Genomic DNA, 12,459 nt, shown 5'->3' with positions numbered 1-12,459 from the left:
ACTGATGTTGAGAGTAGTAATACAGCATATTCGAGTAGGACTTGATGCGCTTGCGGGTGGTGTATTCGCGGCATTATGGCTTTTCTTTTCGTTTTTGGTCTTCTATTTCGAGTTCATTGCGCAGACTTCTGAAGAAGACTTTTTGGAGGCGAAATGGTAACTGTGTTTTCTCTTGAAAGACAGACGTAGCTTTATTTCTGTTCTCTTATAAATTGATCTTCTTCTGATCTTTGCAAGTGAAATAGGGTGCATTACTATTGCTCGGTTTTAGTTTCAAAATCAAGAGAAACATGAAGGAGACAATATCAAAGAACACAAAGTTCTGATTTGTTAAGATAATTTTTGCAGCAATGGTGGACATGAAGGTCAAATTAAGATAACGGTTCAAGAACATTTAGTCTGGAAGTAATATGTGACTTTAGTTCCAAATATATGTTTCCGTTCTTCCAGTACATCTTTTTGACTCCCAGAAAACATTGATTGTTTTCTGTATTCATTTGTTTCGCGATATCTGTCTTCTGGTCGACCAGAGACAACTTCAATTTGCGTCTGCATTGAATAAGATTTCGCTCTTTCTTTCGAGAAGCAAACCTGTGCATTATGTACCACTTATCATGCTGATGGCTAAGAAGTTCAAAAGGAATTACGGTTTATGGATCGTGAGCAAGAATGAAGTGATCCACATGCGAACAGATGTCACCACGCCCTATTCCTACATCGGGCCTGAACGGTCCACTGGCAGAGTCTGCAGAAAGGAAATGTCTAAGGGAACTAGTCCTTTGTTCAGTTTGATTTGATACCAAAGGTAGTGCTGTATTGGTGCAGAAATGTGTCAACATCTCTGACGTTAGAGTCAAAATTTAAGTCACATCTACTCCATGGAGTGTCCTCTCATATCGGAACATGCTGACATGAAAACATCTAGCACTGATAGCAAAGGTTTTTTCATTAAATTGGGAGTCTGTTTAACTGAGCAATTCAGACAGCCAAGACGAATAATTGGCACTTGGTTCTTCAAGCTGAGCTCTCCACACTAACTGCTCCAACGGAGGTCGTGGATAAGATCCCCATCTATTATTTTGGACAATTTTAGTCTCAGCAACAACCTATTTTTCTGAACAATGATACACCACAAACAGAGGGCTAAGTCTGATTTTCATCGTTAATTTTCAATTTCAGTTCTTAATGCACAGTTTCTTACGAATGTGGACAGCAGAAGACTGTTAACATTCCATTTCTCATATTTCCAGAAAATTCTACTCCGCTGATATCGCCTTGCCTTATCATACCTCAAGCCAGGAACCTGGACCAGTCGAGTTCCTTTCCACACATGGAGTTGTTTTTTCTAATTCATTGACTGCTGATATAATAGATAATTGCCCTTGAGAGTCAGCTGTAAATTAAGTTGAACTTTCTCAGCTTGACTTTCAACTGATCCTAAAAAAAAACTGATCACCTGCAGGTAAATGTATTGCATTGTTCTTGTTTTGCTTAAGTTCACCCCCCCCCCCCGCCCCCCGCCCCCCGCCCCGCCCCGCCTCCCGAACATCCACATTTCACGATAGTTCGACAAATGTTTGGAAACTGATTCGTGTTGGAAGTTGATGGCTTTTTGTGTCTCGACATATAATTTATTCAATTAGACATCTTGAAGTTACTTCGGATTCTTCACAGTTGAAAATTTACTTTCGATTGAATGCAAAGCTCAAGCTCCACGAAATCCAAATTCTGCAAATGAATTAATGACTTTTAAAAGAGTCAACGCTGCGAGCAGGATTCGAACCTGCACAGGGAGACCCCATTGCATTTCAAATCCAATACCCTAACCTCTCGGCCATCACAGCTGCATCCCCAATGCCAATTTTCATCGTAAAAGAACTGAATTCATGAAATACGTAATTTATTTGAAGAACAAATTGTCAAGACCCAAAGATTTCGCCAAATCCTTTGCAGAGACCCAGACGAACGTTACCTTAGCAGATTGACAGGCTTTCACCGCAAACTAGATGCTGACACAGCTGAAGTTGCGGGAATGATTTTTCATTGAATTATAGAGTCACGGATGTACACCACATGAAGAGAGGATCATTGTCTCACTGCGTCCGATCGATTTTGACTCAATTGCTCGTCATCTGGTGCCAAAGTATATATGCTGTTGTGTTTTAATATTCATCAAAATATGGTATTCGAAATATTGATGCTAAGTCCATAAACACTAGCTACATTCGTAAAAAAAAAATCGGTATTAGAAAGAATGCAGAACCAATTTAAAGAAATGGATACAGCAACTAATCCGTAAGTTCTGACATCAGGTAATGAACTTGTGAGCACAAGAGAGGAAGATTGACCGAAGATTTGGAACTTGAAATCGTCTTGACGGAATTATTTGCAAAGTTTTTGCGATTGTTCTGGAGTCATCAAGTCCTTGAACAATACAACATGGAAAGTGGCCCTTCTTTCCAACTTGACCATGGTGCAGAGTTATCCTAAATTAATAGGTCCCATTTGCCAACATTTGGCCCACAACGCTCTAAGCCTTGTTACTCATATATCCATCCAGATGCCATTAAATGTTACAGTTGTACCAGTCTCCAACAATTTCTCTGGCAGCTCATTCTGGACACGACTGAAAAAGTTGCCCCTGATGTCCCTTTTAAATCCTTACCAACTAATTTTAAAACAATGTTTTCTAAATTTTGACTTCCTCACCAGCAGGAAAACACCTTGATGAGTCAACCTATCCATGTCCCTCATGATTTAATAAATAGCAACGATTTGACTTTATCACACTTGTGAGGAGGGAAATGTGTGGAGATTATTATCGAAGGTTTGAAGTAGAAAGTCTGATGTACAGATTTTTGGAATTGCATCTTGGAGAAGTGTTTAATAAGTCAATGAAGTCTAATAGCAGTTGTAGAAGTCTGTTGTGAAAGCTGCAGAAGGATTTCAGAGCACGAGAACAAAGCATTATTTCCAATGTATTGTGGCTCAGTTCGACCGCACTTGGACTACAGTATGAGGAATTATAATCCTCAATTTAGGAAAGATACTAATGCCATATGAGGAATACCACGAATGGTGATTAGCCTTGATATCATGGATGAACGTTAGTCCTGTGAATTGAAATTGGGCAAATCCGGTCTGTTTTTAACAGTTTCAAAACAAGAGAGGTAATCTCATTTAGAGTTGCAAAATATTTGAAGAGATAAACCGGGTGGTGCAATTAAATGTTGTTCCCTCATTGGTGAATCGAGAAGCAGGAGAGGACAATTTTAAAATGAAGCATTGTGAATTATGACCAGGATGAGAACTATTGATTTTTGTCTTAGCCTTGAGAAGTCTCGCTATTCAGCACTACAGTGAGCCTTGGATATTTGGTCTTTGAATGCATCACTATCAGCCTGACCCGCCGACACTTCCTGCATCACTATAGACCTGACCCCTCACACTTACCGCCTTAATATCAGTGTGAACCCCTCAAACGTACTGCATCACTATCCATCTGGCGTCCTCACATTTACTGCGCCACTTTCACTTCGAGACCCTCATTTTGACTGCGTCACTGTCAGCCTGACTGCCAAACACTTACTTTGTCACTATCAGTCACACCCTTAAACTTCCTATGTTACTATTACCCTGACTCCTGACACTTACTCTGTCACTATCAGCCTGACTCCATCACACTTATTATGTAAGTACCAGACTGACGTCTCACACTTACCGTGTCACTACAACACTGCTTCCTCAAACTTACTATGTCACTATCACCTTGACCCTCTCACATTTACTGCGGCACAATCACACTGACCACCTCACACCTACTGCTTCACTATGAGCTTCAACACTCACACTGACAGCGTCACTAACAGCCTGACCCCCTCATGCTTACTGCGTTGGTATCTCTCTGATCCCCTCAGAATTACTGCATCACAATCATTCTGACCCCCTCATACTTAATGCGTCACTATCCCTCTGGCACCCTCATACTTTGTGCATCACTCACACCCTGACACATGCGCACCTACTGCATCCCTATCAGCCAAACCCCACTCACTAACAGCGTCACTCTCTCTCTAACCTGCTCACACTTAATGCATCACCATCACCTTGACATTCTCTCACTTAGTGCATCAATATCAGCCTGACCCCCTCACGCTTACTGCATCAATACCAGCCTGATCCCTTCAAATGTACTGTGTCACTATCAGACTGACCCACTCATACTTACTTCATCATAATCACCTTGACCCCGCAAACTTAGTGCGTCCAGATCACACTAAACCTTTCACTCTCCTTGCGTCACATTCAGCCAGACCTTGCACACTATCACTCTGACCTCCTCATTCTTGCTGCATCACGATAACTCTATCCCACTCACGCCGTGTCACTATCACCCTGACAACTCATGCTCACTGCACCACTATTATCCTGACTCCATCACAATTAGTATATCATTATCAGCCTGACCTCTTACACTTACTGTGTCACTCTCAACCTGTCCCCTCACATTTCCTGTGTCACTCTCAAACTGACACCCTTCAAAGTGTCTGCGTCACTGTCACCCTGAACACGTCACACTTACTGCATGGGTGTCTACCTGAAACCTCATGCTTATTGCATCACTATCATCCTGAGCGGCTCACACTTACTGCGTCACTAGCACACCAACACTCTTACCATTACTGCATCACTATTAGCCTGACCCGCTCACATGTTTTGCGTCACCACTACCCTGACCCCCCTCACAATTGCTGTGTCGCTATTAGCCTAAGCCTCTCACTATCATGCTGATCAAGCTCATAATTACAGCATCACTATCAACCTGAACCCCTAACACTTTTTCTGTCATTATCACCCTGACCCTCTCACATGTAATGCGTCACTGTCACACTGAGACACTCACATTTTCTGCGTCATTATCAGCCGGACCCGCCGGCACACAGCGTCACTATCAACCTAACCCCTCACACTTGCATGCCTCAATATCAGCGTGAACCCCTCACACTTACTGCATCACTGTCCATCTGCCATCCTCACACTTACTGCACCAGTTTCACCTTGACATCCTCATTTTTACTGCGTCACTATCAGCCTGACAGCCACACACATATTGCGTCACTATCAGTGACGCCCTCGCACTTCCTATGTTAATATCACCCTCACTTCTAAAACCTACTGCGTCACTATCAGCCTGACTCCATCACACTTTTTGTGTCAGTATCAGACTGACGCCTCACGCTTACCATGTTACTAAAACTCTGCCCCATCACACTGACTGCGTCACTATCAGCCTGACCCCTCAGACGTATTGCATCAATATCACCCTGACCCACTCACACTTTTTGTATCAGTTTCAGTCTGACGCCTCGCACTTACTGTACAACTAAAACTCTCCCCCCTCACAATGACTGTGTCATTCTCAGCCTGACCCCTTCATACTTACTGTGTCAATATCAGTCTGACCTCTCAGACTTACTGTGTCACTCTCACTCTGATCCTCTCTCATTTACTTCGTCACTCTCACTCTGACCTCCTCACATTTATTGCGTCACTATCACCCTGACCCACTCACACAGTCTTTGCCATTTTATTGCGTCCCCATCAGCCTAACCGCCACACACATTTTGCGTCACTTTCAATCACGCCCTCACGCTTCACATGTTACTATCACCCTGAATCCTTACACTTATTGTGTCATTATCAGGCTGACCCCTCACACTTACTGTGTCACTATCAGCCTGACTCCATCACATTTATTGTGTCAGTATCAGACTGACGCCTCACACTTATATTGTCACTAAAACACTGCCCGGTCACATTGACTGTGTCACTATCAACCTGACCACCTCACACTTACTGCAACACTATCGCAATGCCCCTCTCTCACTTACAACTTCATTTACACCCTGACAAACCCACACTTGCTGTGGCACTATCACACTGAGGGCCGTACACTTAGTGTCACTGTCATCCTGACCCCTTACACTTACTGCATCACTATCACACTGTTATCTCACACCCACTGTGTCACTATCATCCTGAGCCACTTACACCTATTGCGTCACTATCACTTTGACCCCAATACACTAACTGCATCAATATCAGCCTGACCATTTCACACATACTGTGCCACTACCAGGCTGACTCCCTCACATATACTGCGTCACTATTAGGCTGACCCACTCATGCTCACTGCGTCACTATCACCCTGACTCCCCACTCTTACTGCGTCAAGAGCATTGTGCCCCCATACACTTACAGCGTAACTATCATCCTGACAACGTCACACTTACTGCGTCAAGATCAGCCTGATGCCCTCAAACTTTATGCGTTACTATCAGCTTCAACACTCACATTTACGGCGTCACTTCTAGCACTACCCCTGCACACTTACTACATCCCTAACTGACTTACCCCCTCGCATTTACTTCATCACTATCAGCCTGAGACACTCACACTTACAGCTTTACTACAACCTGGCCCTATGAGTGCATCTACATCACTGTCACCCTGACCCCTTGCCCATACTGCGTCACTATAAGCCTGGCCCCTCAAATGTTCTGCGTCACTGTCACACTGACATCTCACACTCACTGCATCAGTATCACCCTGACCTCTCACAATTACTGCATCACTACAACCTGACCTCCTGAAAGCATCTGCGTCACTGTCACCCTGACCCCATCACATTGCCATGTCACCATCACAATTACAGTCTGCTTCATTGTCATCCTGACACCTCACACTCACTGGACCACTACCATCCTCCCCCTCATAGTGACCTGTCACTATCATCCAGAGCCGCTCACACTTATTGCGTTCCTATCACTCTGCTCCCAACACACTTACTGCGTCACTATCAGCCTGACACTCGCACACTTCCCGCATCACTTTCAGCCTGACCCATCACAATTTCACCGTGTCTATCAGTATGACTCCTCACATTTCCTGGATCTCTATCACCTTGTCACTTAACACTTACTGGCCAGTATTAGCCTGACGTCCTCAATATACTGCATCAATATCAGCCTGAACACTCACACTTACTCTGTCAGAATCACGCCGACCCCCTCACACTCACTGCATCACTATCACACTGTCCCCTCTCACTTCCTGCATTAGGATCACACTGACTCACTGACACTTACTGCATCACTATCAGCCTGACCCCTCACACATACTGTGACACTATCAGCCTGACCCCACCACACTTACTGCTTCACTATCAGACTGACCCCTCACACTTACTGCATCACTAACAGCCTGACACCTCACACTCACTGCATCACTATTCCCCTAACACCTCACTTTTATTGGCCACTATCTGCCTGACACTCTCAACTTACTGTGTCACTACCAGCCTGAACGCACACACTTACTCCCTCACTATCACCCTGACTGTCTCACACTCACTGCATCAGACTCTGCCTGACCCCATCACACTTACTACGTCACTTTCACCCTCCCACTTTTTGTGTCAGGATCAGCCTGACACAGTAACACTTACTGCATCACTATCAGCCTGATCTCCTTCCAATTACTGCGTACACTATCAGCCTGACCACTCACTCTTACTGCGTCACCATTGGTCTGATCCCTCAGACTTACTGCATCACTATCACTCTGACCCCCTTCACTGCGTAACTATCGGCCTGATCCACTCACACAGTCTGCATCACTACCACACTGACACCTCACCCTCATTGTGTCACTATCATTGTCACTCCATCAGTCACTGTCAGCCTGATCCCCTGTAATGGAAAAGTATCATTTTTTGTGAAATCTGTGAAAGCATGGTTGAAACAAAGAAGTATGGACCTAACTTTGCAAAAAGACAGAAAAAATGTAAAGTTCAACCTAATTTACAGATGACTGTCAACGCCAATAATCTATTATATCAGCAGTCAATGAATTAGAAAAAAACAACTCCATGTGTGGAAACGAACTCGACTGATCCAGATTCCTGGCTTGAGGTGTGATAAGGCAAGGCGATATATAGTATAAAGGGAAAAGTGAAAACCGTCAGGCTTCATTTTATGAGGCGTCTTGCAAATGTGTCGGGTCCATTCTGCAAATTTCAAAAATAAACTTTTTCTTTGCTCTTGGTAGCATTTGCGTCGAGTCGATTGAAATTCCACGGCAGTAAACTCGGGGGCTCTTCTGGGACCCTGCGACTGGGTAAGATTTTGAAGATGCCCAGGAGGTGTACGCGCCACTGCCTTGAAGGTCTTTCACTTCATCTCGAGCGCTGAATTGGCCCCTTTGAGTGAGAGGACTGGGGATAAGTGGATCACCCCAAAGTCGCGTTCTGAATCAAATCGGGTCAGGGTAAGAGTTGTGGTTGAAGTAATCTGACATAGAGACTTGTTCGAAGAGAATATACGAACCAGGAAGACGGACCAGTGAACTCTCGCACGGTATTCGAGTAAAACTCAAGGGAAAGGATTGCCGTCTCTAGAGAGTTTAAGTGACAGCAACATGAACGGTGGTTTGAGACTTAGAGTCACCATGGGCAGCGTTGGAGTCGCCAAAGCTGTACCGGTTACGTGGGTTCTTGGTTTGTGAAAACCAAGGCAATGAGGCGGTCATGCCCAATGAGAAGGGACCTCCGGGAGGTAAAAGCAAGTTATATTGGCAAAGAGAAGATTATGGTATCCTGAGAGAGAGAGATAGAGATAGACAGATAGACAGTTAGAGAGACAGACAGAGAGAATGAATACTTTTCCAATATCCATGAAAATCGGCTCCAGCAAGAGCGAACAAAAAGAGGGTCGACAGACAACTCGGAATGGTCAAGAAAAAATACAATATATGCTAAATAATTATGGCCCAGTTTCTGTATAGCAGTTAAAAATGTAAATCAAGGAATGTGTTTTTTCTGGAGGAAGGAAGTTTTAGGAATATTCAGTTGCAAATGCTGAGGTCACCATTGGAGGAGAGAGAGAAGGAAGCGGAAGCAGCAGAGACAGGCCACTATAAATGCCGGAGGAAAGATCACAGAAGCGCTTCACAGGAGGATCCCAAGCACTGAGGATGTCACGTAGACAGGGGACGAAACGTTTGCAAGACAAATTCCCAGCTCGGCGAACAGAACCACAACAATGAGCACCCGAGCTACAAATCTTCTCCCAAACTTTGAACACCTACGGGCGAGAGACGCTAAGACAAGCTAGGAAATGGGAATCCTGTGCCAACCGCCTAAGCGCCACATACAAACAACTCCGGTTCCTGCATGAATGCCAAAAGAATCGAATCCTTCCACCATGCGTCAGATACAGACCACCAGTCAACAATCCACAAGCCAGGGACACAGCCAGACGGAACGGATTCAGGATGATCCAGGTAATGATTACAGACGCTCACAACAGACTTCACAAATACAGACAATAAATTGCGCGCCAAAAATCGTTAATTTCAAAAACCACCAATCAGGAATGGACCTGGACCATAGAACAGGCTGTCACCATAGGACAGAACAGGACCACACACCGCAAAAAAAGGTACTAAAAGAAAAAATGGCCAAACTAACACACAAAGAAGAGGACACCACAACACACACCTGGGTTAAAAACCTCTCCCACAGACAGCTCACAGACACGGAAAGAACAATACTGGCCAAGGGACTCAACTACAACCACAGGGACGCCAAGACAGCAGACTTCCTAGCAGCACGAGAATGCACACTCAGGAACAATGGACTGACAGAAGAGACACAACAAACTGTGAGACAAAGTATTGTACCGCTGATAACAAGAAAAAAACAAACACATAACCTCAACACCAAGGAGAGGGAAACACTAAAATCACTAAGAAACGATAAGAACATAATTATACTACCAGCAGACAAAGGCAGAATGACAGTCATCCTGGACAAAGCAGAGTGCATGCAAAAAGCACAACAACTACTTGCAGATACCAACACCTACCAAAAGTGGGAGTTTGACGCCACCCGACAGCTCACCAACAGGATAAACAACACACTGAGGAATCTACAAAAAACGAACAGATAACCAGGTCTGACCTACAAAGAATGAAACCTGAAAGCAACAACACCCCCACATTCTATGGACTACCCAAAGTGCACAAACCAGACATCCCACTCAGACCCATAGTCTCACTATCAGGGACACCATCACACAAACTGGCCAAAGAACTACAGCAGAAACTGAAACACCTGATCAGCGGATCCAGACAATCTATCCAATCGACACAGGAATTCTTGGACATCATCAGAAATATACACATAGACAAGGAAGAAACTATGGTCTCATTCGATGTAACGGCACTGTTCACCTCCATCGACAAAACACTAGCCAAAGAAACAATAGCCAACCTGCTGGACAGACATAACAGACAACAGGACGTTGAACATATCAACAAAGACGGCATACTTAAACTACTGGACTTGTGCCCCTCAACACACTTCACATTCAATAACCAAATATACGAACAAATCAACGGAACACCCATGGGCTCACCGATCTCTGGACTCACAGCAGAAGCAGTAATGCAAAGGTTAGAACAAACAGTCTTACCACAACTTCAACCCAAACTCTGTGTCAGACACGCGGATGACACCTTTGTAATAATTAAAAACACAGAAATAGAGAACACACACCAGATCATCAACGCCACACTCACAGGAATCCAATTCACGAGAGAGGAAGAAAAGGACAACGAACTCCCATTCCTAGACGTGATGGTACAGAGAACACCGAACGGAGAATTCACCACAAACGTTTACAGGAAAGCCACACACACAGACCAAGACCTAAACTATGAAAGCAACCACCCCAACACACACAAACGAAGTTGCATCAGGACACTATTCAAAAGGGCCACAACACACTGCAGCACACCAGAACTATAAAAAGAGGAAGTGGAACACCTATACAAGGTATTCGCCAAAAACGGATACCGTCGCAATTTCATCAACAGATGCCTAAGGGAGAGACAACGGAACGAGGACATGCCGCAACCCAAAGGACTAGCCACAATATCATATATCAGGAGCATTTCTGAACTGACAGCCAGACTACTGCGACCACTAGGACTCATAACAGCACACAAACCAACAGCCACGCTCAGACAACAACTCACCAGAACAAAGGACCCGATACCCAACTTGAGCAAATCTAATGTAGTGTACAAAATCCCATGCAAGGACTGCAGAAAACACTACATCGGATAAACAGGAAGACAGTTAACGATCCGTAGACACGAACACCAACTAGCCACGAAACGACACGACCAGCTATCCTTAGTAGCCACACACACAGACGACAAGCAACATGAATTCGCCTGGGACAACACTACCATTATAGGGCAAGCCAAACAGAGAACAGCCAGGGAATTCCTAGAGGCATGGCACTCATCCACAGACTCTATCAACAAACACATCGACCTGGACCCAATATACCGGCCACTACAGTGGACAGCTCGAACTGACAACCGGAAGCGGCAGAGACAGGCCACTATCAATGCCAGAGGAAACAGCACAGAAGCGCTTCACAGGAGGCTCCCAAGCACTGAGGATGTCACCTAGACAGGGGACGAAACGTTTGCAAGACAAATTCCCAGCTCGGCGAACAGAACCACAACTACCTCTATGTTAGATGTGGAAGGTACACCAGTTGCCTTTTTGGTAGAGACATGGCCAGCATATTCACTCCTCAAATCAAGACAGTTCAGAGAGTTGACGCCAATAAAGATGAGTGGAATGTTCCTGAACTCAATGGAGGCATCAGGCATCGTGATATGAGAGTTTTACCACACCCATAATGTGTGAAATCAGTAATGTGTATCCATTCTAATTCTCAATTTTGTTTGCGGAATTCTGTTCTTTACATTTGATGGCTTAGAATCTCATAGTGAGACTGGGGTTGTATTTGCTCAGTACTCCGACGGGCTTGCAGGTAATTCAAAGGGAAGATTCACAAGTGTAAACTGTAAAATACAACCCACCACCCCTGGTGTATGTCTATGAGTGGCTATTAAGCCAGAGAGCAATGAGTTCAGTGAGCAATTCACTCGCCCTGGAAGCAGGTAACCATGTTAATCCTATTAACACCGATTTTTCTTGCGGGAATATGCTGCACTGCACAGCACACATACACCACGATATCTCTGAGGAACCATAAGAGAAGTATTGGTTCAGGAGATTGGTTAAACCAAGTGAGTTGTTATTGTGCGAATTTTATTGAAGGGATGGCAGATGTGCAGTCAGTGTGAACTTATGTAAAGTACCTGCGATGGCAAGTAAGCTCTATATTTTTGATGTGGAAGGCTATGCTCCTCACGTGTCACTGGCGAAGGTGTCCAGTGACTGGTGGCAGGATTTGGGGCCATGGGGACTAAAGGCATAAAGAACGAAATGTCGGGTGTTCTGGTACGATATGGGTATGTGGTTCAATGCAGATGTGTCGACACATAGGAAGAAATTAATTTGTCTAACTCAGG

General features: G+C 44.5%; 1 non-coding gene across 1 annotated transcript; it reads right to left on the bottom strand.

The window, feature by feature from the left end:
• Positions 1-1,762: 1,762 nt before the first annotated feature.
• On the bottom strand, positions 1,763-1,844 carry trnas-uga (transfer RNA serine (anticodon UGA)). Its single transcript has one exon. It is a non-coding gene; the product is annotated as a tRNA-Ser (tRNA).
• Between the last annotated feature and the right edge of the window lie 10,615 nt (positions 1,845-12,459).

The sequence above is a fragment of the Chiloscyllium punctatum genome, chromosome 29 (genome assembly GCF_047496795.1).
Source record: "Chiloscyllium punctatum isolate Juve2018m chromosome 29, sChiPun1.3, whole genome shotgun sequence".
Classification (NCBI taxonomy): domain Eukaryota; kingdom Metazoa; phylum Chordata; class Chondrichthyes; order Orectolobiformes; family Hemiscylliidae; genus Chiloscyllium; species Chiloscyllium punctatum.
Note: the sequence above shows the minus strand (reverse complement) of the source record. Positions and strands in the feature narration are given on the sequence as shown.